Source organism: Myxocyprinus asiaticus, chromosome 20 (assembly GCF_019703515.2).
Source record: "Myxocyprinus asiaticus isolate MX2 ecotype Aquarium Trade chromosome 20, UBuf_Myxa_2, whole genome shotgun sequence".
Lineage (NCBI taxonomy): Eukaryota > Metazoa > Chordata > Actinopteri > Cypriniformes > Catostomidae > Myxocyprinus > Myxocyprinus asiaticus.
The window spans coordinates 38,430,283-38,458,091 of NC_059363.1; the positions used below are offsets into that span (position 1 = coordinate 38,430,283).

At 41.0% G+C, this 27,809-nt stretch overlaps 1 protein-coding gene and 1 pseudogene across 1 annotated transcript in view; both read right to left on the minus strand.

Moving 5' to 3' along the window:
• LOC127411115 (uncharacterized) overlaps positions 1-27,809 on the minus strand; it is a 45,188-nt pseudogene that overhangs the window by 16,044 nt on the left and 1,335 nt on the right.
• LOC127410993 (uncharacterized) overlaps positions 25,597-27,809 on the minus strand; it is a 117,861-nt gene continuing 115,648 nt past the window's right edge. The window contains exon 3 of the mRNA XM_051646299.1: positions 25,597-25,626. The gene's annotated coding sequence lies outside the window, so the exon portion shown is untranslated. The remainder of the gene's footprint in view (positions 25,627-27,809) is intronic.

A 27,809-nucleotide genomic window follows, 5' to 3' on the forward strand; every position in this document is an offset into this window, starting at 1 on the left:
GAGAACATTGAGATTTTGTTGCCAAAGTAGAAAAAAAATAACTACATTGTAACATAAAAGTCAAATCATGTCAAATAATGTTTATTTGTATAGTTTTTTATTTTTATATTTTTGCTTTTCCCAGTACACATTGTTTCAGAGCAGCTTTACAGAAAATCATTTTTAATGTCTGTAATGTCTCAAAAACACGAATAACCAACACTTCTCAAAACACAATAAACAATGTGATTAAAAAAATTAAATTAAATCTGACTTTCAATGGTATTATTTAAAATACCACTCTTAAAGGAATAGTTCACCCAAAAATGAAAATTCTCTCATCATTTACTCACCATCATGCCATCCAAGATGTGTATGACTTTCTTTCTTCTGCTGAACAAAAACCAAGATTTTTAGAAGAATATCTCAGCTCTGTTGGTCTTCACAATGCAAGTGAATGGGTTCTAAAATTTTGAAGCTCCATAGGCAGTGATTAACAAGTTCGGAACAGTGATTAACTAGGAAAATTAAAAATGGCACCAAATGTCAAAAAGGTTGCCTAGCCCTGCTATAAACAATTCCACCTTTTTTCTTGTAAACAATCATTCAATCCTAAGGTCTAAATAAAATATTACTGTTGAGCTATCAAAGTAATGCTGCCTAAAACAGCATTTTCTTGAACATAAATATGCCACTGAGTGAAAGTAAGTCAACAATATTTCTGTTATACAACTATTATTAGTTATGGTCTAACCTTGATTGGACAAGTGTTGTTCCAAGATGCTGATATTTAGAATAACAGCACTGGGATGATTCACTGTTTGTCACTAATTTATTAGTATACTAGCATAGCATATAGATGGCCTTAAAGTCTTTAATGTCAATGTAATTCAATCGAAACCATTTTATTTGTCTTTACTTAAGGTTCAGTAGTATTTCCTGTGATATTTACACTCTCTGATGTAACGTATTATGTGCTCCATAAACTCAGTTTGTGAGCACATCTGAGGAAATGCTCTGAACTCTTCATAAATGGGTATTAGGAGCTCTGGTTGGGATTTCTTGAACCTGAATGCTCTGAGGACAGAGGATATGGTCATGGATTGAACCCACACTTTGTCCCCCAGAGGTTCTTCATTGTCTATCAGATCCATGGCAACAGAAGAATAAATACATCTCAAAACCACTGTGGAAGAAAAACTGACCTGAACAAAGTTCATTCTACTGTAAATATCAGAGCACACTGCTCTCTATCTACAAACACTGGAAATTGATCATCAGGGTTTCAGCATGCATCACTGTGTTAACCTAATGGCTCGATTCTCCCAAAAGAGTGATTGACAAATTAAGTGGGAGATACTGATATGACCATCTGTAACACTACATGTACCTTATCATCTGTTTTGAAGATGAAGTCTGTAATTTCTCTGCCACTAGCATCACCAAAATGAAATGAAAAACTAATGAACCTATTTTAAATAATTTCAAACATGTTTCCTGAATACTCCCCTTGTTATCCATTAGTCGAAAAACAGGTAGCCCTGCTCCAAACTCACGCCACATGAAGTCCAATGTGAAATATGGGTTGTGAAGCACAGTACCCCTGATATCATAATTTATTAAAACTAATGTCAGTACAACAGTAACAGTTTGAAAGTGTCAAATTTTGGCATGAATTAATTTTACTTATCCTGTCATGATGATATATTGCAGACTTTGCAAAGATACTGTTATTGAAGGATGGGGCAGCACAAACAAACAAAAGTGTTGTTGCTCATTGCTTATGAGAAGAGGTTAGCCAGTTATAACAGAGGGTGTTTAGATAGAAGCCTTAAAGCCTTACAGTCGGGGATGTGGAAACAGGACTCAAAATGCAGACTTGCAGATGGTCAAAAATCTTTATTAAATAAAGACGGGGAAAAATAAAACTCAAAATCCAAGGCAAACAGTCCAAAAAAACAAACAGCAGTCCACAGGCAACAATGGCAGGGCAGGTGAAACTAAACAGGCAAAAACAGAAACACACCAACAGAACACCAATGGGAAGGGACTGCCCGGGCAGGATCATGACACTTACAGAACCAAACAGCTTTTCTAATTCTAAATTATATTCCTGTCCAGGGTTGGGGAGTAACGAAATACATGTAATGGGATAACGTATTTAAAATACAAAATATAAGTAACTGTATTCCACTACAGTTACAATTTAAATCATTGGTATTTAGAATACAGTTACATTCAAAAAGTTTTTTGATTACTGAAGAGATTACTTTGCATTTTATTGTCATTTGTTTCATTTAATATTTAGTCTTTTCAGATGGAAAACATCTATACATATAAATGATACAATCCAAAGTGCATCTGAACAGTGGTGAAACACTTTTTTATGATGTGTTACATTCATACGAGCAGACAGATAAGTAAGTTTGTAGTAAATCTGGAGAACAAGAAATAGAAATAAACCTTGTGTAAATTGTAAGTTTTACGCTAAGCTAAAATGCTATTTCTAGCCATTTTACATGCACAAGTTACCAGGCACGATTATGTTTTTTTATCAAGAAAATTCACATTGGATCATAATTTCTTTGATATTAGGGCAAAAATCGTATTCTTGATAATAATTGTTGTATTGTTTTCCTGTAAAAATATCTAAAAATCATTAAAACAAGATCAATTTGATTGATCTTGTTTTAGAAACAACACTGCATAAGATATTTAGGTTTTTCAGAGAATGTATTTTTAACATGTGTATTTTGTCTTACTGTACTGGTAGAGTTTTTATAATCAAAAAAAATGAAAAAAATCTAACAGTGCTGAAGAAGTAATCCAAAGTATTTAGAATACGTTACTGACCTTGAGCAATCTAACGGAATACGTTACAAATTACATTTTACAGCATGTATTCTGTAATCTGTAGTGGAATACATTTAAAAAGTAACCCTCCCAACCCTGTTCCTGTTTAATTGTATTGATAATAGACAGGGAGAAAAATGGTCATGTGAAACTAAATTATGACTGTTTTTAGTGCAGGAAACCTTGACTAACATTATTAGTGGCCTCAGCTTAAGGACCCCCTTAAAATGTTGAGAGCAGGATGAGAGCTTAGAATTCTTCCATTCCAGATAAGGGAGTCGCTTAACATTTTATGCCAATTTATATTGCCATTTGAATTCATACAACAAACTAAAAGACTAATTAAATAATTATATAGGTAAAGTGTGTGAAGATTACACACTAAACTGGTCAGGCTGTGACAAGCACGTCTGGTACTGTAATCGCTACACAATAACCTGTTGAGTGTTTTTATGTAATTTACATAAACTCAGCTGGCAGATCATGCCATTAGCAATCCCATGGTTGTTTGTTCGATTGCCAGGTAACACATGCACTGATTAAAAATGCATACCTTAAATACACTGTAAATAACTTTAGATAAAAGCATCTGTAAATGCATAAATGTAAGCATAGTGTTACACAATAAGTGAGTAAAAAGTTAGTAAAGAAAATGCAAAATTTTTAAATAATCAAGGAAACAACAACAGCACGGTGAGGTGGAACAAAAAAAAAAAAAAAAAATGCTTTTTCATTCCACATTCTCTGCTGTCAAAGAACTTTTGGAAGAATTTGTCCCATGAATGTGTTATAAACAGGGCGGAAAATTAAAGAGGACATATCAGTAAAAGAAAGCCTCTCATCAGAATATTCATATTAAAAAAAAAAAAAAACTGGGGCCCGGGATAATATCTCTTCTGCATGATGAATGCAACCACATTTCCTGAAATACTAAGTACAAATAATCCACTGCTTGACAATACAGTATGTCTGTGTTTCAACCAAAATTGCATGACTGAGATGGTGGACTTTGAGAGAAAATTCAGATGTTATCCACAATATGGGAGGAAGAGGCAGCAAATTATTTTCTCCCTGCTCACTCTGAAGACGTCTATCATATTTTTCATAAACACAGAACAAAGGGTTTAAAAAACTCCACAGGCATTCCTTCCAAAACCACACAATTTGCATGTCATGGTATGCTTATTTCAATAAAGTGTTTGCACTTTACAGGGATAGTTCACTCAAAAATGAAAATTCTGTCATCACTTACCTTCAGAGGCGGGTTTATGATTTCTGAGGCCCCAAGCAACCGACCAATTTCAAAACATTTTGCTTAAAAAATTACATTTATTTGAATCATAATGTTACATTCATCCTATCAGCCATTGCAGCCAAGTACATTTAAAATGTTTAATGAAATAAAAATCTTGTTAAATATAATTAATATTTTCCAGTTTTTCCACAATACAGTGATAAATAAGAAATTTTTACCTACATATATTTTTTTACAAATCCCCTTTTTTTTTGGTGAACAGGGTGTGCAAAACTACTTCACCCAGTAACATTTTGGAATTCCGTTGTTACAGTATATATATTAATATTATAATCCAACAATTATTTACTGTTGTCCAGATTGTCATTATAATATGATACAGTAATATTATTATTACTTTGAGGATTTGTTGTATACAGCAGTAATATATTTCTGTCTTATTGACTTTACTTTCACCTGGAGCTTATATTCTGATGCTGCAGTGTATTGTTCATGTTGCAAAAGGCTGTATTTTATGTAAGCATCATAGGCAACATTCATTACAGTATTGTAACAGTAAACATACAAGGCACGACGGCCCCTCAGAACACTAGAGCAGCAGGGGAAACAAAATTGATGTTTATCCAGCGCTGAAACTTTGCATGGTGCAGAATAATCTGGAATAATTTTAAACATTGTAACAGTCACCTCTTTGCAGCCTGAACTTGTTCAGAACGTTAAATCGTTGTGACACCTGCACTAAAAACAATCTAGATGCAGCGCAATGAATGAAACAGAACGCAGGTGTCTCGACATGCGTTTTTGAAACCTGAAGTTCTTTGACACTTGACACAGTGTCTAAAAATGTTCCAGTCCTGTGTGAGACACTGAAGAAACAGCGAGACGCGATGCAGCAGTCAAGGTCATTCGTCCAGCACGTGTTTACATAGACAAAACAATGGAAAAACAGAGTAGACGCATGCAAAAATACGTTCACTGTGAACGGCCCCTCATCTGTTCGCACGTGTCTGTGAGGCGAAACAAGTTCGGAATGCCTGTATATTTTTTTCATAAATTACAAACCCTGCTGACCTGAACCCGGCGGCTTCGTGAACCGCGCGTGTACCCAGAACAACATGTCACCCCTCAAGCGGTTTTTGCTGAGCTTTCCTACTGGGGCAAGGGGGCCCCGACGTCTGGGGGCCCACGCAATTACGTGGTTTGTGTGGTGGTTAAAACCGCTACTGCTCACCTTAATGTTGTTCTAAGCCTGTATGACTTTCTTTCTTCTGTGGAACTCAAAACAAGATCTTACACCGATTGTAAAGCTTGGTCACCATTCACTTTCATTAAACTTTTTTTTTTCCACATGCAATGAAAGTGAATGAAGACTGAGGCTAATCTTCTGCCTTACGTATCCTTTTGTGTTCCACAGATGAGAGAAAGTCATACAGGTTTGGAACAACATGAGGGTAAGTAAATGATGACAAAATTTGGGTGAACTATCCCTTATGTCTTTTTAGTTTATTTCTCATTTATTTCTGCTTCCATTTCTGAATGTAATGTTTAAGAATTGAACCAGTCAAATTAGCTTAACTTAAAACAATATTTGCTCATGTAACTTGGGTTAAATATTAAATACACTTTTTTGTTGGTGTTTCATGGCATAAAAACCATTTAAAAGAATATATTTTTTAATGAACTTCCCAAAACCTCTTCTGTAAAATGAACTGTATACAGTACATTATATATATATACATATATATATATATATATATATATATATATATATATATATATATATACACACACACACTACCGGTCAAAAGTTTTGAAACTCTTGACTGAAATGTTTCTCATGATCTTAAAAATCTTTTGATCTGAAGGCGTATGATTAAATGTTTGAAATTAGTTTTGTAAACAAAAATATAATTGTGCCGCCATATAAATTTATTTAATTATAAAACTAAAATTTAATAAAAAAATAAATAAAAACAGTTTTTGAAATTGATGACTTGGACCAAATAATAAAGAAAAGCAGCCAATAAGTGCCCAACATACTGTAGATGGGAACTTCTTCAATACTGTTTAAAAAGCATCCCAGGGTGATACCTCAAGAAGTTGGTTGAGAAAATGTCAAGAGTACATGTCTGCAAATTCTAGGCAAAAGGTGACTACTTTGAAGATGCTAAAATATAACTCAGTTTTGATGTATTTTGTTTAGTCACAACATAATTCCCATAGTTCTATTTATCTTATTCCATAGTTTTGATGGCTTTACTATTATTCTAAAATGTAAGAAAAAAAATTATAATAAAGAATGAGTGTTTCAAAACTTTTGACCGGTAGTGTGTGTGTGTGTGTGTGTGTATATATATATATATATATATATATATATATATACTGTATATTGTATTTATTTCATTCAAAAGAAGTATTTGGCCAATTAATTTTATTTATATTTGGTGCAGGAGTTCCGTATGTCAGCCTTAGTATGCTGAGGAGGCATGATGCATTTTCTCTCTTTCTCATTCACCCACTGATATTGGTAAGTTTTAATGATATTAATTGGTTTAAAATTCAATAATGAGCAAGCAAAATATGTTCTGAGTGTTTGTATGTTCTGTTTATTCAGAATTTTTCACAATTGTGTGAGTTGTAAAGGGATAGTTGAATTTTTTAACTCACCATCATGATATCCCAGATGTGTATGACTTTCTTTCTTCTGCAGAACACAAATTAATATTTCAGCTCTGCAGGTCCATACAATGCAAGTGAATGGGTGCCAAAATTTAAAGCTCCAAAATCCACATAAGGCCAACATAAAAGTACTCCAGACGACTCTGGTGGTTAAATCCATATCTTCTGAAGCAAAATGATAAGTGTGGGTGAGAAGCAGATCAATATTTAAGTACTTTTTCCTTCACTTTCACTTTCTCCTTCTGTTTTTGGTGATTAACATTATTCATGTGTATCACACCCTAATGGGCAGAGGAGAATTTATGAAAAAAAATTTTTTTATATTGATCTGTTTCTCTCCCACACCTATCATAATGTGTCTGAACACACGGATTTAACAACTGGAGTCATATGGGTTACTTTTATGCTCCCTTTATGTGGATTTAGGAGCTTAAAATTTTTGTCATCCATTCACTTAAAGTACTTAAATATTTATCTTTTTCACACCAAAAACAATTGTGTCACTTTAGAAGACATTAATTTAACAGCTGAGTTGTATGGATGACGTTTATGCTGACTAACTGTTCTTTTTGGAGCTTCAAAAATCGTATCACCATCCACTTGCATTGTATGGACCTACAAAGCTGAAATATTCTTCTAAAAATCTTAATTTGTGTTCTGCAGAAGAAAGAAAGTCATACACATCTAGGATGCCAGGATTATGAGAGAATTTTCATTTTTGGATGAACTATCCCTTTTAATGAGTATTCACTAGAGACACATGGTGCTAACTAACGTCTTGGTTACTGTTGTAACCTCTGTTCCCTGATGGAGGGAATGAGACGTTGTGTCAATGTAGTGACACTAGGGGTTGCTCTTGGGAGCCCCAAACACCTCTGATCTTTGAGAAAAGGCCAATGGGAATTGGTAAGTGGAATTTGCATGTCACTCCCCCGGACATACAGGTATAAAAGGAGCTGGCTCACAACCACTCATTCAGGTTTTGCGCTGAGGAGCTGAGACAGGGTGCTGGCCATTTCAGCGGGTAGTACAGTGTTGTGGCAAGAGGGACACAAAGTCTTGTTCCCTCCATCAGGGCACGGAGGTTACAAAATTAACCAAGACGTTCCCTATCTATCACTCACTCGACGTTGTGTCGATGTAGTGACACTAGGGGTCCCTATACGAAATGCCACAACAAGCTGAACTGTGTTACATGGATTGCTGGTGCAGGTGCAAGCAAGCTACTGCGTGCCCAATAGCAGGTGCACCCGATCTCCCCCAATGCCCCCAAGAACGTCGCACAGTCCCTCGCACCCCGGGGGACCAGACGTATCTACAATGGGAACAGGCCGCGCCAGCCACGGCCTTTTCTCTCTTTTTTTCTTTTCTCCCCATAGAGTAAAGACTTTTTGGGCTGGGGCCATATGTATTCTCATTGGGGAAGGACTTCTTCACCAGGAGGGAAAGATACCACGGAGGCCACAGCCTACCCGAAGGGGAGGTTAACATATGGCAAATACGACACATGGGCTTGCCAGCCGCACGTGGAAGAGGCGCTGTGGTAGGTTCTACCCGGTGGGGAGGAGCTCTACAAACACGGCAACCGGAGGCAGAGGGAGCTCTGCCCAAGGGAGACGCGGATTTACCAACAGGGAAACTGTACTGCGGAAAATACATCACAAGGGGTTACAGCGGTATCCAGCACATGTGGAGCACCTATCCCAGTACAGGGCATCCGAGCACACGTACTGGGCCCAGCTATGAATTCCTCCGCCGAATTCGCTGGCCACAGGGCTAGGGAGGAAGGACATCCAGGGTCCACCGTCTCGTGAACTCGCATGGGGGAAAAGTACACGTTTTCCCCTCCCGGAGGGGAAAGGCACTGTGCGCAAGCGGTACACCCGGCCAGCTGTCAGAGAGCTTGCTCTTTTCCCAGTTGACCCGAAGCCCCAACCGGCTGAGGTGCCTGAGCACCAGGTCCCTGTGCGCACACAACAGGTCTCGAGAGCGGGCTAGAATCAGCTAGTCGTCGAGATAATTGAGGATGCAGATGCCCACTTCCCTTAGCGGGGCAAGGGCTGCCTCTGCGACCTTCGTAAAGACGTGAGGCGACAGGGACAGGCCGAAGTGGAGGACCTTGTACTGATATGCCCGGCCCTGAAAAGCGAACCACAGGAAGGGTTTGTGCCGAAGTAAAACCAAGACGTGTCACAACGTCGAGTGAGTGACAGATAGGGAATCAGCATTTTGAGCTCAGTGTATAGTGTATTGGGATAGAAATGGATGTGCACCGATCATTACTTGATGAAGTGTCCCATGTTTTTGCAGGTATGTTCTGTTTAATGAGTTTACAAGTACAGATGTATGAATTCCAGTTAAATATACAATGTGAATATAGAGTTTGTGCTTTAATGCATGTGTATCTTCATAGAGGAGACTGATTTAGCGCACAGCTAGCCCCGAGGGGCTGCGCAAGTATGCGTTCCCCCCAGTAAGCCTGCTTGCACAGACCTTGTGCAAGGTCAGGGAGGATGAGGAACAGGTCATCCTAATGGCGCCATACTGGCAACACCCAGACTTGGTTCTCGGAACTCACGCTCCTCGTGACAGCCCCTCCTTTAGATTTTATATTTGCTATATAATGTTGAATGTCATATTATAACATATGTGATTGATACTAATTGCATATTACTTATTTTACAAATATCTATGCAATTATCATCACAATGGTCCTTTTAAATGTATTAATACGGTATGTGTCAAGTGTATACTACAGACATTGGTGTTGTGAGTTATATATCTTGTTTATATACAGTATATTAGAAAATATTTTGGGTATGATTCAGTTTTATTATTACATAAATATGTATTCCCAACTACTTTGAGTCAAGAAAGAAAGACCCACAAACAGTATGTTTTATACTAAAACCTTTATTTTGTGTTAATTTCCATTTGAATTTTATTTCTTTTCCACTGATGTATTGGATCATAATGATTGTAACAATGTAAAGTATATGTTAATGTCATTATTATGAATATACCCGGAGTTCGCTGGTGTATTTTGAGGAGACAAGACGCATATTCTTTCTCTCTCTCTCTCTCTCTCTCTCTATCTCTCTCTCTCTCTCTGCTGATATTATGTATAGAGAATGGGGAGAAACTGATGTGCACCGATCATTCCTGTTGATGAAGTGTCCCATGTTTTTGCAGAATTAAAGAGATGAACTGTTCTCAATCTGTTGTCTCTGGCTTGAATTCTTGTGGGAGCATTAGCGAGTCTACTACACATAGTCTATTCAGAATTGTTAATCATTATGCACTATTCCAGCAATTATCTGGGGAACATTTTTAACTGTTTACATATGATAACAAACATTATTAATGCTTCTAAGTCATTAGTTTGTGATGCCATTTTTATTTGTATGTATATTGACAAAGATTGTCGCCTCACAGCAAGAAGGTCCCGGGTTCGAGTTCCGGCTCAACTGGGCCTTTCTGTGTGGAGTTTGCATGTTCTTAATGTGTTCGCATGGGTTTCCTCCGGGTACTCCGGTTTCCCCCACAAGTCCCAAATCATGCAGGTTAAGTGAATTGGTGACTCTAAATTGCCCTGTAGGTGTGAGTGAGAGTCCCCCAGCCACTGGGAGTTGCGTCAGGAAGGGCATCCAGCATAAAACCTGTCATATATGTGGATCACGGATGGTTTGCTGTGGCGACCCTAATGGGAGCAACCGAAAGAAGTAGAAAATGTAATAATGTTTGTTAAGGTGAATGGATGTATTTTTTCCCATGTTAAAGTATTTTCTCACATCTCAGTTTAATGTCCAGAATTTACTTTAAGAATGCCATTTGTTTAAGCAGTTCAACATGTCAACTTCTAGCTCAACCAATGGCAAGAGTTTGAGGCAGGACCAGTAGTGTAGTCAATCATATCAGAAGGAAGCATATGCCACATGCCCAACTATGTTTGTAAGGATTTAGTGTATGCTTACCTAAAATGAGTGATATCAAAGGATGCCAGAACAAGCTGACTTTTGACCCGCAACTTTCATAAAACCGAGGCAATGCTGCAGCACGGTTGAGTGAACAGTAGTTATGTTTTTTACTTTAAAAAGTAGACGGAGACTCTCTCCAAGCGCATGGTGCAGCGGGAGGCTGGACTTAGGAACACTGAAGGCACAGGCAAGATAGAGAGTCTGACTCAGCAGAAAATAAAATAAAAAATCAGAACATTTGTTTCAGCCACGATATGATATTTTCCAACAAATCATAAATTCCATTTTAGAAAAAGGTGGGACAACTTTGGTGTTACTATGAGTCATAATCCGTGTGCTGTAAAACATATTTTGTTTGGAAAACAGCCTGGTGGTTCTACGAGAGGTGGGATGGAAGATGGGCCATTTAGGAAGGACTCTACAGACACGACTGGAATGGCCATGACTAATGAGCAAAGGATCCTTAGGAAATGCAGTTGTGGGTGGATGAGTTTAACGACTTACAAGGGTCTGCAGGTTCATCAAGGAAGGATGAAATGTGGCGGGAACAGCCAGACCCAAACTTGCATTGCAGCAGCAGGTCAGACAAGAAGGATACAAAGCCTGGTTGATCACCAAGAAGACCATTTAAACCCACGAGGTGAGCCGCAGAAGGATCCAACCATCACAGGCGAGACCAAAAAGGCAAGACAATGAGAAGCAGCCAGGGAGAAGGAAAATAACCAATTGGACATGATCAAATGATAATGAAGCCTGATGCAGACTAGATCAGGACTGTGCTCAACCTTGGAGAATACACTCTGTGGAAGGGTGGATGCCAAACTTAACATGTTTAGTGACATTAAAATTAGGAAAAAAATCTGATGGCAGTATAATTATGCATCTGTATCCTTCCACTTTTAAAAGTGTTGGTTTAGAAACAGTGAGTGGATCTATCAAGAAGTGAGGTAGACTACAAAGACTTCTACAAAGAGAGGCTTTTTGGATCTTTCATTTATATGCTATAACTTTTCCTGGTTTGAATGAAAAATTCAATTTGACCCCATTTCTGTTAAAATGTGTTCTAGTTACTCACTAGTATTGTAAATGTTACAGTGTTTTTTTTTATTTTTTATTATTATAGTCATAATGTCTATGTTATGTATATTTGATGTTGTATTGGTTCAACTAAAAAAGACATATTGAAGGTCTGTAGGTAAACTGTATGTACACTGATGAGCCAAAACATTATGACCACTTCCTAATATGCTCTTGGTCCTCCGCATGCCACCAAAACTGTGCCGACCCACCGATGCATGGACTCTACATGGACTCTCTTGTTGGTCTAGCACATCCCACAGATGCTCAGTCTGATTGAGATCTGGGGAAATTGGAGGCCATTGTATGGCCGGACCCAGGGTTTCCCAGCAGAACATTGCCCAGGGCATCACACTCCCTCCAATGGCTTGACGTCTTCCCAGATTGACGTTTTCCCAGAGTGCACCCTAGTGCCATCACTTCCCCAGGTAAACTGTGCACACGTACACGGCCTCATTTTATGCTCGTTTCGAGGGAAATAACACCGCCCTCGCGGAGAGAGCTCTCACGGCTGAAGCTACAGAGTTTAGTTCACTCTCCGTCTCTGTAGCAAATGTAATCCGATCCTTCCAATGGGTGAATATCCGTAAAGCCGCAGGTCCAGATGGCATTCCGGGCCGCGTCATCAGAGCATGCGCGAACCAACTGGCTGGTGTTTTTATGGACATTTTCAACCTTTCCCTCTCCTTGTCTGTAGTCCCCACATGCTTCAAAACAGCCACCATTGTGCCTGTACCAAAGCAATCCGAAATCACTTGCTTAAATGACTGGCATCCTGTTGCTCTGACCCACATCATCAGCAAATGCTTTGAGAGGCTAATCAGAGATTACATCTGCTCTGTGCTGCCTGTCTCACTGGACCCATAGCAGTTTGCTTACCGCAACAACCGCTCCACTGATGATGCCATTGCATCTACACTACACACTGCTCTCTCCCACCTGGAAAAAAGGAACACTTATGTGAGAATGCTGTTTGTAGACTACAGCTCAGCATTCAACACCATAGTGCCCTCCAAGCTTGATGAGAAACTCCGGGCTCTTGGCTTAAACAGCTCACTGTGCAGCTGGATCCTGGACTTCCTGTCAAGCAGATGCCAGGTGGTTAGAATGGGCAGCAACATCTCCTCATCATTGATCCTCAACACTGGAGCCCCGCAGGGCTGTTTTCTCAGCTTACTCTTGTATTCCTTGTACACACATGACTGTGTGGCAACACACAGCTCCAATGCCATCATTAGGTTTGCTGATGATACAACGGTGGTAGGTCTGATCACTGACAATGATGAAAAAGCCTACAGAGAGGAGGTGCACACTCTGACACGCTGGTGTCAGGGGCACAACCTCTCCCTCATTGTCAGCAAGACCCAAGAGCTTGTGGTGGACTTCAGGAGAAAAGACAGAGAACACAGCCCCATCACCATCAATGGAGCACCAGTGGAGAGAGTCAGCAGCTTCAAGTTCATCAGTGTCCACATCACAGAGGAACTCACATAGTCCATCCACACTGATGCCATTGTGAAGAAGGATAATCAGCACCTCTTCTTCCTGAGACAGTTGAGGAAGTTTGGAATGAACCACCACATCCTCACACGGTTCTACACCAGCACTGTAGAGAGCATCCTGACTGGCTGCATCACTGCCTGGTACGGCAATAGCACTGCCCACAACCGCAAAGCCCTGCAAAGTGTGGTGCGAACTGCCAGACACATCATTGGAGGTGAGCTTCCCTCCTTCCAGGACATATATACCAGGCGGTGTGTGAAAAAAGCTCGGAGGATCATCAGAGACTCCAGCCACCCGAGCCATGGGCTGCTTTCACTGATACCATCAGGCAGGTGGTATCGCAGCATCAGGACCCGCACCAGCAGACTCCATGACAGTTTCTTTCCCCAAACAATCTGACTTCTGAACTCTTGATCTCTCACGATCAATATACATCAGCATTGCACTTTATTAATCTTATTATCTCACAACGGACTGTCATAAATTATATTCTCTCTTAACAACACACTGGCAACTGACTATTAACCGACAGCCTGAATGTCAATACAGCACAATACAACCTACTGTATATTTTATATATACTTTATATACTGTTTTTATTGTATGTGTATTCTATATTGTGTGTATTGTATACTGTACATTGTATATTATTATTGCGTTGTGTAATTATGTGTATATTAGATATGTAAATTGTGTTGTGTAAATCTGATGCTTATTGTAAATTGGTATAGGTCTCATCACTGTCATGACTGCTATGTTGCTCGGAACTGCACCCAAGACTTTCACCCACTGTTGCACTTGTGCATATGGTTGTGTGACAATAAAAGTGATTTGATTTTGATTTGATCCACCTGATGTAAAAGAAAAGGGGACTCATTGGACCAGTTGGCCTTCTTCCACTGCTCCAAGGTCCAGTTCAGATGCTCACATGCCCATTGTAGGCACTTTCGATGGTGGACAGGGGTCATCATGGGCACTCCGACTGGTCTGCGGCTATGCAGCCTCATACGCAGCAGGGTGCTATGCACTTTGTGTTGTGACACATTCCTCCTGTAACCTCCTATTGTACTATCTACTGTCCACAGTAGACCTTCTGTCAGTTCAGACCAGACGGGATAGCCTTTGTTGTCCTCGTGCATCAATTAGCCTTGGGAGCCCAACACCCTTTCACTGGTTTGTGGTTTGTACCTCCTCTGACCACTGTTGGTAGGTACTCACTACTGCTGACCAGGGCCCCATCTGGCCTTTTCAAAGTCGCTCAAAGTCGCTTTACTCCTGCCTATTTCTCCTGCATTTAACACGTTGACTACGAGAATTGTTCGCTTACCATCTAATCTACTGTTGGGCCTCATGTATTCAGACAGAAGACAAAGGCAGGCCTAACACAGTCGTAAAACCTGATTGAGGCCCACACAGAGTCATAAATCTTACTGATAAAAACCACGCTAAAATCAAACAAAGGGAGTCCAAAACAGACTACAAATCCCATGAAGCCTTGCTCACTAAAGGATCGAACTCTCAACTCCTATTGGATGAGGCACACGACAGAACGCACCTCAACCATGACATCATCAGGAGTAGAAATACCTCTGAAATGCTTCCGGGATTTGCTTCCAGCAACTTTGCTCACCGTGTGTAGACGCAGCTCATCGCTGCTCTCAGGTGCAGCCTTGTGGCACAAGGAATGTCTGACTTGAAACTGTGGCCATACAATCTCCATCTCGCTGGACGAGTTGAGATTACTCTGTGTTCAACCAAACACTCTAACGGATCTGAAGGAGACCACCAAGCAATCCGCATCTTCATCCGTTTGCCTGCAGAAGTGAAGAGATAAAAGATTTCTCTTTCCTCTTCAATCAAGTCAACGTTGCTGATTTCTCTGCCAGCCCGCCGAGAATCAGCAGCCTTACTGCCCGCCGACAGAGCGAGGAAACGGCCTCCTGTCATCACCCGAGCCTCGAGGAACTGAGTCTGAGTTAAAGGATGGATGAACACACATTCTGTATCCTCATGCGATTCAAGTAAGAGGTTTACGTCTGGGCAGAGATAGAATATTATAGTGTGTTATACTTGTGTATCAAGGTTATTGCTTGTACAGTTTACGGACCGCCATGTCCGCTCATTATTAATACTCAGGGTATTAATTATCACGAATTTGAGTAGTCCAACCACATTGGACTGTTGTGCATTTCCACCATTGCGGGTGAGACCGGCAAACTGAGTTTATCCATTAAAGAATCGAAGACCGCGGGATGGTTTACGAGCTGTCCACCACGTGTCTGAGTGATAAACTAACAGCTGCTTTCTCTCCCACGATCACGAAATCGGCTTTGGGGCCGTCACTTAATTCTCTCTCTCTCTCTCGTACTATCACACACACACACACACACACACGCACACACGCGATCCCTCACAAACATTCTCGCACACATTTTTGGCTAGTAGATTGCTTCGTGATAAAGCTCAGCTTTGTCCCTAAGCTATTGTACAAGCGGATACACGTGGTAACTCGTAGACGCCATTGACTGGTTTCTCTCCGCCCACATTCGCGGCCATATTCCCTGGCCGGAAGTCTCGCGTGACATACTCTCCATGAGTGTCAAGTCCTCCATTTTGTGCACGTCCCTCCTTACACACACACAAACACACACACTCGCTCTCACACATACACACACCCTCATGTGTTATAGGATTATTTTGATTTCCATATCTAATCATATCACTGTTTAGTTTGTAGTTGTAAGTCGGAAGTTTATTGACTGCATTGTATTAATTATTAATTGATATTACTGCATAAATAAACTTTGTTATATTACAAAGAGAAGTGTTTTGGTTTGTTTTGCATACACCTGTGTCATGCTGATGGGATGTCAGTGCTTGGATTCAAGCCTTCATTCATTGTTTTTTTCCCGAAAATCGATATTCTTCGGATGTCGATTTTCCTAAGAAAACAATCTAATATTGAGACTGTTATACTATCTGGTTATTAGTCCCTGATTCCAGGGTGGTGCCCCATCAATGTTAATCCTTATTAATATTCTATTGATTTTTGATAATTGATAATTATCTTTGATGATTGTTGAATTTGAATGATCAATAAGCTAGTGTTAATTTTAATTAATGTTTATCTTTGATAATTGTTGATTTAAAGGATTAGAAAAAGCTAACATTGATTCTCATCAATGTTCTGTTGATTTTAATAATTAATAATTGTCTTTGATAATTATTAATTATTGATAATAACCAAACCCGCTCCTAAATGTAGCGCACTACATTTACTGGAGCCCCATATGAGGTTTAATGAGTTAGATTCAATTAATTAATTTAAATATGAATTAATAAGTAAAGAAATAATTATTAATTATTTCTGATAGTAACACTGATCTAAACAACCAGTAAAGCCCTACAGGATCAATAAGCTTGTGTTAATTCTAATCAATGTTCCACTGATTTTAATAATTAATGATTATCTTTGATAATAATTAATATTCTATTGAATTTGATGGTTATATTTGATTGTTGATGTGAAAGATTAAAAGAGCTAATATTGATTCAAATCAATGTTCCATTGATTTTAATAATTGATAATTATCTTTGATAATTATTAATTATTGCTACTAACCAAACCCGCTCCTGAACATAGCACACTACATTTACTGGTGCCCCATATGAGGTTTTAATGAGTTAGACTCTATTATTTAATTTAAATATTAATTAATAACTAAATAAAAAATAATTAATTATTTCTGATAGTAACACTGATCTAAACAACCAGTAGTACCTACACTACCCAGACCTTGATATGTGGCCTTGTTAGAAGATGATCAATGTTATTCAAGTCACCTGTGAGTGGTCATAATGTTTTGGCTCATCAGTGTATATGTGTATGTGCAGACATGCATGAATGTGGATATATGTATATACATACAGATACATGTGTAGGTAGATATGTGTGTTTATATTTGTTTGTATGTTTACACGTTTTGTTATTGTTTGTATGTTTACACGTTTTGTTGTTGTGATGTTTTGTTTGTTGTGATGTCTAATAGTAAATAGTAAGATTTTGGATCTCCTCAGCCACACTGAGTAGTTACTTGCACTTACACCTGGACTTATTTGTTTTCTGACACACTCTGAGGAAGGCTGTTTGGTGAAACGCATCAGTGTGCAGTTAATGTTCTTTTTTGTTTGTTTGTTTTGTTTTTTACATTTTCAATGTCTTACAGTGACCAGCCAAACAACAATTAAGGCTTTTGAACAAGAAAAAGTGCCTTGGACTGTTGTTTTCTCATTTTTGAAACCCAATCAAAGAGCACCTTTTGGGATTACTTCATGAGGTCCCTCCAGTAAATAGCACTCCAAGATGTATTCCTTCTGATATGTTTAGTGACATTGCTAATGAAGAATGTGTTGGTAAATTTGGTGACGTGTTAGTGAGATTGTATGGTCCCAGGGAGATGGGTAGTAGAGAGAAGGAAATACTTCAGCTGTTGAAAGAGCAGTGGCAGCTCTGCAAGGCATGGAGCAGCAGAGGAGCACGAGAAGGAGGGCTTGAAGGTATTGTGGGATGGCATAAGGGCTAGGTTAGCTGTTTTGAGGAGGGCAGAGAGAATTCAACAGCGGACAAGGAAGAAGCATGAGAGGGTGAAGTTCATCAAGGATCCTGGAAGAAGTGGAATGCTGGTGATGGCGAAGCAATAACTTTTAAGACCACATGAAACAACAACTTGGTGATCCCCAGAAACAGGTCACCGAGTGAGTTGAGTGAGATTAGACAGGTGGTAAAAAAGCCAGGGCAACTTCAATCCAGGGCCCAAATGGAATACCGTATAGGTTGTATAAGTGGTGAGAGAATACTGAAAGTTGCCTGGAAGAAGCAGTGCATACCCTTGAAATGGTGAAGGGCAGTGGCCATCTTTATACCCAAAGAACAGGAATCCACCAACATTAGTCAGTTTAGGAGTATTGCTCTACTGAATGTGGAGGGAAAGATTTTCTTTTCGGTGGTAGTAAGGAGGATGCCTGACTACCTATTAAAAACTGGATACATAGACACAAGCTGCTAGAAGGCAGGCATACCAGGTTTTCCGGGGTGTGTGGAGCACGTGTCAATAATATGGGAGCAGATCCAATCTGCCAAGAGAGACAAGAAAAGCGTAATGGGTATGACTTGCTTGTACAAATATTTATTGTACACATTCTCTAATTCAAATCTACAAGCTCTTGAGTTTTGCAACACTTTTACCTTCTAACATAAGTCCAACAGCTGCGTAACTGGTCTGTAGGCTTGCTTTAAAACGGAGATTGTTGAGAATGAACATTCTGTGGAACAGTTTAACCAAAATCAGAGTTGACGTCACTAAATGCAATGTCAGTGACATTCCATGGCCCTGTGTGAAAAAGTGATTGCCCCCTAAACCTAATAACTGGTTGGGCCACCCTTAGCAGCAACAACTGCAATCAAACGTTTGCGGTAACTTGCAATGAGTCTTTTACAGCGCTGTGGAGGAATTTTGGCCCACTCATCTTTGCAGAATTGTTGTAATTCAGCCACATTGGAGGGTTTTCGAGCATGAACTGCCTTTTTTAGGTCATGCCACAGCATCTCAATAGGATTCAGGTCAGGACTTTGACTAGGCCACTCCAAAGTCTTCATTTTGTTTTTCTTCAGCCATTCAGAGGTGGACTTGCTGGTGTGTTTTGGATCATTGTCCTGCTGCAGAACCCAAGTTCGCTTCAGCTTGAGGTCACGAACAGATGGCCGGACATTCTCCTTCAGGATTTTTTGGTAGACAGCAGAATTCATGGTTCCATTTATCACAGCAAGTCTTCCAGGTCCTGAAGCAGCAAAGCAGCCCCAGACCATCACACTACCACCACAATATTTTACTGTTGGTATGATGTTCTTTTTCTGAAATGCGGTGTTACTTTTACGCAAGATGTAATGGGACACACACCTTCCAAAAAGTTCAGTTTTTGTCTCATCAGTCCACAGCAGTATTTTCCCAAAAGTCTTGGGGATCATCAAGATGTTTTCTGGCAAAAATGAGACGAGCCTTAATGTTCTTTTTGCTCAGCAGTGGTTTTCGTCTTGGAACTCTGCCATGCAGGCCATTTTTGCCCAGACTCTTTCTTATGGTGGAGTCATGAACACTGACCTTAACTGAGGCAAGTGAGGCCTGCAGTTCTTTGGATGTTGTTGTGGGGTCTTTTGTGACCTCTTGGATGAGTCGTCGCTGCGCTCTTGGGGTAATTTTGGTCGGCCGGCCACTCCTGGGAAGGTTCACCACTGTTCCATGTTTTCGCCATTTGTGGATAATGGCTCTCACTGTGGTTCTCTGGAGTCCCAAAGCTTTAGAAATGGCTTTATAACCTTTTCCAGACTGATAGATCCCAATTACTTTCTTTCTCATTTGTTCCTGAATTTCTTTGGATCTCGGCATGATGTCTAGCTTTTGAAGATCTTTTGGTCTACTTCACTTTGTCAGGCAGGTCCTATTTAAGTGATTTCTTGATTGAGAACAGGTGTGGCAGTAATCAGGCCTGGGTGTGGCTAGAGAAATTGAACTCAGGTGTGATAAACCACAGTTAAGTTATGTTTTAACAGGTGGGGCAAACACTTTTTCACACAGGGCCATGTAGGTTTGGATTTTGTTTTCCCTTAATAATAACAACCTTCATTTAAAAACTGCATTTTGTGTTTACTTGTGTTATCTTTGACTAATACTTAAACTTGTTTGATGATCTGAAACATTTAAGTGTGACAAACATGCAAAAAAAATAAGAAATCAGGAAGGGGGCAAACACTTTTTCACACCACTGTATATGTAGTATGTCTAAATATATAGTTACCACTGAGATTATCAAGCTGCCACTGACGGTGACTGTCAAATCAAATATAACTAAAGGTGCATACAGTCATTTTGTCCTCATTACGTTTTCATCCTACAGAAATTAACTGTATTTATGTACTCTATTTTGAAATGTGTGTATAAAATCGATCATTAACGTGAGATGAAGACTCCAGGTATAGGCCTATCAGTAACCTTATAAAAAAAAATATTTTGCATGGACAGTCTGTCTTTCTGTTTGTCTGTCTGTTTATCTGTCTATTTTTGTTACTATTATTATATAAAACAAAAATGTGTAGGGGGTGTGGCACAGTGATTAAAAAGGAAAATTAAAAATAGCACTTCATGTCAAAAAAGGTTGCAGACCTCTGCTATACTTAATTTAATGATTATTTTAATGGCTTTAAAGGATTGCGGTGCTAAAATTCTTCTTTGCCACTACACAATTCAAGCTCTGGTGAGTAAATTCTACATTTTTACTCGCCAATGGTTAATAAAATTCATAATTTAGTTGCATAGTGTGAAATTTGGTTGCATATGCAATTTATTTACCCACTATGTAGAGGGCTGTATTATATAAAACCGATCAGGCAAGTGGTTCCCGTGCTTTGTTATGGGAACCACCTGCCTAATATTGTGTAGGTCCCCCCAAAAGGTCCCGCCAAAACAGCACCAACCTGCATCTCAGAATAGCATTCTGAGATGCTATTCTACTCACCACAATTGTACAGAGTGGTTATTAGAGTTAAAATAGAATTTGTCAGTTCTAACCAGTCTGGCCATTCTCTGTTGACCTCTCTCATCAACAAGGCGTTTCCATCCGTAGAAATGCCGCTCACTGGATGTATTTTGTTTTTGGCAGCATTTGGAGTAAATTCTAGAGACTGTTGTGTGTGAACCAGCCCGACTGGCACCAACAATCATCCATACGATTATCTAATCAGCCAATTGTGTGGCAGAAGTGCAGTGCACTAAATCATGCAGATACAGGTCAGGAGTTTCAGTTAATGTTCACATTAAGCATCAGAACGAGGAAAAAAAATTTCTCTCAGTGATTTGTACAGTGGCATGATTGTTGGTGCCAGATGGGCTGGTTTGAGTATTTTTGTTACTGCTGATCTCCTGTGATTTTTATGCATAACAGTCTCTAGAATTTATTACGAAATGTGCCAAAAACAAAAAACATCCAGTGAGCGGCAGTTCTGTGGATGGAAATGCCTTGTTGATGAGAGGTCAACAGAGAATGGCCAGACTGGTTCGAACTGACAAAGTCTATGGTAACTCAGATCACCGCACTGTACAATTGTGGTGAGAATGCTATTCTGAGATACAGGTTGGCGCTGTTTTGGTGGCACGAGGGTGACCTACACAATATTAGGCAGTTGGTTTTAATGTTGTGGCTGATTGGTGTATATAGATTAGGGGTCAAGCAATAATCGGATCCAATATTCATAATTTTTCTAATTATCGGAATCGTTATTTTGTCTGATCTGATTACCGATTAAATAAATGCATTTTAAAATGCGCTCCACTGGCTCTGTTGCAACCGCCTCTCTCTGAAAAGTCACTGCATTTAGTCTGGCTCAATGTCCCGCCCACAGTATTATCGGATTGGTTATATGTCACAAGTAAATAGCCAGTCAACACTGTACTCCATTGTGACAGCAGGGGCGTGGTCGAGCATCCGTCGGGAGAGAGAGAGGTAAGGGTCATACACCTGAGCCAAATTATGACTAACACCTGTCTCTAAATGTAGTAAGATTGGGGAGAGCTGCATAAAAGGACCATGCCAGCACCAGACTGAGAGAGAGAGACTGGGTCAAGAGCCTTATTGTGAAGCTGATGTGTTATTGTGAAGCTGTAAACCAAAGAATTGGTCAATTAAAAGTTCCCTACCTGTGTTTGAAGAATCCAGTTCACGGTGTCCATCCTTGTTACATCCATATTCATGGGGGACAGAGGAAAGAGGAAAGCAGTGAAAGAAAGTGTAACAATTAGAGACATGTGTTAGTCATAATTTGGCTCAGGTGTATGCACCATTACCGCTCTCTCTCTCTCTCTTGATGGATGCTCGACCACACCCCCACTGCCATATATCCCCACCACCTGACTCAGGCCGGGGAGACATCCGGACTGCCTACCACTCCCCCCCATTTCTGGACAGGAAGTCAGCGACAGCCATCTGTGCTCCTGGTCTGTGGACCACCTTGAATTTAAAGGGCTAGAGTGCCAGATACCACCAGGTGATCTGCGCGTTGGTATCCTTCATGCGGTGGAGCCTTTGCAATGGGGCGTGATCCAAGCAGAGAGTGAAGGCCCGCCCCAGCAGGTAATAATGGAGAGTGAGGATGGCACACTTGATGTCCAGACACTCCTTCTCTAAGGTGCTGTACTTTGTTTCCCTCAAGGAGAGCTCATGGCTGATGTAGAGCACCGGGCGCTCCTCCCCCTCCTGCGAGAGTATGGCCCCCAGCCCCCTGTCTGAAGTGTCCGTCTGCAATAAAAAAAGGGAGAGAGAAATTAGGTGTATGTAAAAGTGGCCCCCCGCAAAGTGCGGCTTTAACCTGCATAAATGCCTGTTGGCACTGCTCCGTCCACTGGACTGGGTCTGGAGCTCCCTTTTTAATGAGATCAGTCAGCGGGCTGGTGACGTCCGAATAGTTAGGCACAAATCTCCTATAATAGCCAGCCAGCCCCAGGAACTGTCTTACCCCCTTTTTGGTCTTGGGTCTCGGGCAGGTAAAAACGAGCAGTGCCCAACCGTTCGAGCAACTCATCAATACGAGGCATTGGGTAGGCATCAAATTTAGACACAGCGTTGACTTTTCTATAATCCACACAGAACTGTACAGACCCGTCGCTCTTAGGCACCAGAACAACTGGGCTGAACCAGTCGCTACAGGATTCCTCTATTACTCCCATATTGAGCATTGCATCCAATTCTTCCCGAACTATTTTTTTTTAATGTTCGGGCAATCGGTAGGGACGGGTACGTACCACCACCCCTGGCTCAGTCTAGATGTGGTGTTGGATGAGGTTCGTGTGACCCGGTAGAGGGGAAAAAACACATCTCCAAATTTTTGTTGTAGTTTGGCAACCTCTGCGAGTTGGTACGGTGAGAGGTGGTCTCCGCAAGTGACGAGATTGTGTTTACCTCCGACCCGAGCTCCGCTCTCTCCAGAACTACCATAGCCAACATCACAGGGGCCGCCTCTCTCCACAATTTCAGAGGTTAAGGTGATAAATTTGACATGTGCTCCCTATATCGGTTCGCTTTACCTCAAAGTCAAGATCCCCCACTCGTCGTGTGACCTCAAAGGGTCCTTGCCACTTGGTGAGTAATTTGGAACTCGATGTGTGGATTAATACGTGTACCTTATCTCCCAGTGCAAATTCCCTTAGCCGAGTTCCCCTGTTGTACAGTCGGTTCTGTCGTTCTTGAGCTTGGAGCAAATTTTCCTGTGTTAGTTGCCCCAAGGTGTGGAGTTTTGCTCTAAGATCAAGAATGTATTGAATTTCATTCTTACTGTTTGAAGGTCCCTCCTCCCAAGCTTCGCGTATGACATCAAGCACGCCCGCGGGCACTACCCATATAGCAGCTCGAAAGGGTAAAACCCTGTGAAGGCATGCGGGATCTCTTGTTATTTGCAATACAAGGGATCAAGCCATTTGTCCCAATTCCTAGCATCCTCATTCACAAATTTACTAATCATATTCTTAAAGGTTTTATTAAATCGCTCCACCAGGCCATCTGTCTGTGGATGGTAAATGCTGGTGCGAATTGACTTAATGCCCAATAATTCATAAAGTTCGTGTAGTGTCCGTGACATAAATGTTGTGCCCTGATCGGTGAGGATTTCTTTCGGAATCCCCACCCGGGAGATTATTTTGAAGAGTGCCTCCGCAACACTGTGTGCTGAGATGTTGCGCAGGGGCACTACTTCCGGATATCGCATTGCATAGTCCACTAGGACCAATACAAATCGATGTCCACGTGCTGGCCGCTCTAATGGCCTGACGAGGTCCATGCCAATTACATTTACATTTATTCATTTGGAAGATGCTTTTATCCAAAGTGACTTACAAAAGAGGAAAACATAAGCAAATCATCTTAGGAGACAGTGGTATAAAAAGTGCTGTATTACAAAGTATCACTAGCATCATAATAGTATTCAAAACAGAATAAAGTGCAACAAATTTTATTTTATTTATTTATTTATTTTTTTATGACTGGTTAAGTGCTCATGGAAAAGATGTGTTTTTAGTCGTTTTTTGAAGACAAAGAGTGAGTCAGCTTCACGGATTGAGTTGGGAAGGTCGTTCCACCAACGTGGTACGATGAAGCTGAAAGTGTTTTGGTGCCTCTTTGTGTTGGTACAACAAGGCGACGTTCCTTAGCCGACCGCAGGCTTCTAGTGGGCACGTAGCTCTGCATAAATTATTTTAGGTATGCTGGAGCAGACCCAGTGACTGTTCTGTATGCCAGCATCAGAGCCTTGAATTTGATACGTGCATCAACCGGCAGCCAGTGGAGAGAGACAAGGAGTGGTGTAACATGTGCTCTCTTTGGTTCATTAAAGACCAGACATGCTGCTGCATTCTGGATCATTTAGAGGGGTCTAATTGCACATGCAGGGAGGCCTGCAATGAGAGAGTTACAGTAGTCCAGTCTAGTTATGACAAGTGACTGGACAAGCAGTTGTGTGGCATGTTCAGAGAGGAAGGGTCTTATCTTCCTGATATTGTAGAGTGTAAATCTACATGATCTTGTGGTCTTTGAGATGTGGTCTGTGAAATTTAGTCTGTTGTCGATGGTTACCCCAAGATTTCTGACCGATTTGGAAGGCGTTACTGTAGTTGCACCCAGCTGCACGGTGATGTTGTGTTCAACAGCAGGGTTGGCTGGAAAGACAAGGAGTTCAGTCTTGGCTGGGTTGAGTTGCAGGTGGTGCTCCTTCATCCAGGCCGAGATGTCCGCCAGGCAGGCAGAAATTTGAGCAGTCACTGTGGTGTCGTTGGGCTGGAAAGACAAGCAGAATTGCGTGTCATCAGCGTAGCAGTGGTAAGAGAAACCATGTGCCTGAATGATGGGTCCCAGTGATATTGTGTATATAGAGAAGAGAAGTGGCCCAAGCACTGATCCCTGAGGTACCCCAGAAAGTAGCTGATGTGGCTTGGATACCTCACCTCTCCAGGCTACCTTGAAGGACCTACCTGAGAGATAGGAATTAAACCAGTCAAGCACAGTTCCTGTGATGCCCAGCGAGGAGAGGGTGGAGTGTAAGATCTGATGGTTGACTGTGTCAAAGGCTGCAGAGAGGTCCAGCAGAATCAGGACTGATGATCTGGATTCAGATTTCGCCCATCTCAGCAACTCAGTGACAGACAGCAGAGCAGTCTCGGTGGAGTGTCCACTTTTAAAGCCTGACTGATTGTCATCCAGCAGCTTGTTCTGTGAGAAATAGGCAGAGATTTGATTGAAAACTGCCCTTTCAGGTGTTTTTGCCATGAATGGGATGAGAGAGACTGGTCTGTAGTGTTCTATTTGTGTGGGATTAAGTGCGGGTTTCTTCAACAGCGGGGTTACTCGAGCCTGCTTAAATTTAGTGGGAAAAGTGCCTGTAAGTAGAGATGTGTTAATTATGTGTGTGAGTGCAGGTAGGATGGATGGAGAAATGGCCTGGAGAAGGTGAGAAGGAATGGGGTCAAGGGAGCAGGTAGTGTTGTGGTTGGAGGGGAGGAGTTTAGAGACCTCAGTGTCAGTCAGAGGAGAGAACATAGAGACAGAAGAGTTGCATACAGGAGACAGGTGTTTGACAAGGTGTGGTGCTGAGAATGTATTGCTGATGGTTGTAACCTTATTAGTAAAAAATGTGGCGAAGACATCTGCTGTCAGTGATGTGTCAGGCAGTGGAGGGGAGGGCTGAGAAGTGTGTTGAATGTTCTAAACAAGCTGCTAGTGTCTGTGGTGCTGTTGTTCTTGTTCTGGTAATAGGAAGTTTTTGCAGATTTAACGTTATCTGAAAAAGTTGCAAGCAGGGACTGATATTTACCTAGATCTGCTGGATCTTTAGATTTCCTCCATCTCCTCTCAGCTGCCCTGTGGTCAGTCCGATGTTCACGAAGGACGTCAGACAGGCAGGGGCTGGGTGGTGTAGCACGTGCTGGCCTAGAGGAGATAGGACAGATGTTGTCTAGACAGGTTGTTAAAGTAGAGCTTAGTGTGTCTGTGGCAGTGTTTACATTAAGCGTGGTAAATACATTTTGTGTAGGAAGAGATGTAGAGACAGCAGTGGAAAGGCGAGAGGGTGAGAGGGAACAGAGGTTATGGCGAAAGGAAACCAATGGTGGAGTCTGTTTTAATGTGGATGGGAGGGTCATGTTGAATTGAACAAAGTAGTGATCAGAGACATGTAAAGGAGTAACAAGAATATTTTAGTTGGTACAGTTACGTGTAAAGATGAGGTCCAGCTGGTTGCCCGATCTGTGAGTTGCTGTGGTGTGTAGTTTTTCCAAGTCAAATGAGGCCAGGAGAGTATTCAGTTCAGTGGCTTGGGGCTTGTCTTGGTGTATGTTGAAATCACCAAGAACCACAAGTGGCCTACCATACTCCGGCAAGGAGGACAGCAGGACATCCAACTCCTCAAGAAAGTTTGTCAGCTGACCTGGAGGGCGATAGATGACAACAACATGTATTTTTGTGGGTTGCATTGTAGTAATAGCATGGAATTCAAAACTAGTATTGTTACATAGTGAAGAGTGTGTTGAAAAAGTCCAGTTGTTATGAATGAGCAAACCTGTTCCCCCGCCCCTACCGGTGTGTCGAGGGGTGTGAGAGAATGAGAAGTTGTTGGAGAGAGCAGCAGGTGTTGCTGTATCCTCTGGACGTATCCATGTTTCTGTCAGTGCCATGATGCTGAGGGTGGACTGCGTGGCAAAGGCTGGAATGAAGTCAGCTTTGTTCACAGCTGACTGGCAGTTCCAGAGTCCCACTGAGAAAGAGAGCGGAGCAGGTGCTGAAGTGCAAAATGGCCGTAGGTTGTGTGGGTTGCGTTTGGTCTTGCATCGATATCGTGTAATCGGTCTGTAACAGATAACAGGGATGTGCTTGAAGGCATGTGTTATTCGTGAAGTAGACATGTTAGTATATAGAAGGAAAATAAGACAAAAGATACAATAACAAGATACTTAAGTGCTATGTTGAGTGGCGCCTTGTCGGTGTCCTTGCTCGGTGGACTCGCACAGGTAGACTTGCTGGTCTTTACACAAGTAGGTCTTCACACAAGTAGGTCTTCACACGAGGAGGGCTTTACATGAGGGCTACCACTTCTGCTGCCGCTTCTGCGTCAGCATTCAAGTCAAATATATACGTGATGATAATGAGCCATTCAAAGGACACGTCTTAATGCTACTTAAAACAACAAAGCTAGTCATGTGGTCAACAGAAACTAAGGGTCGCGCGAGGTGACAAGTGCGACTTCCGTGCACCGCAAATAAATTATGCTGCACTTTAGCAATAAATAATACCCTAAAACAAGTAAAGCTGTTTATAACACTAAAAACCACGATAGTTTTACACACACTGGACAATCAACGCTAAATCTATCAGTGAATAACCTGGGACAAGTCAAAATA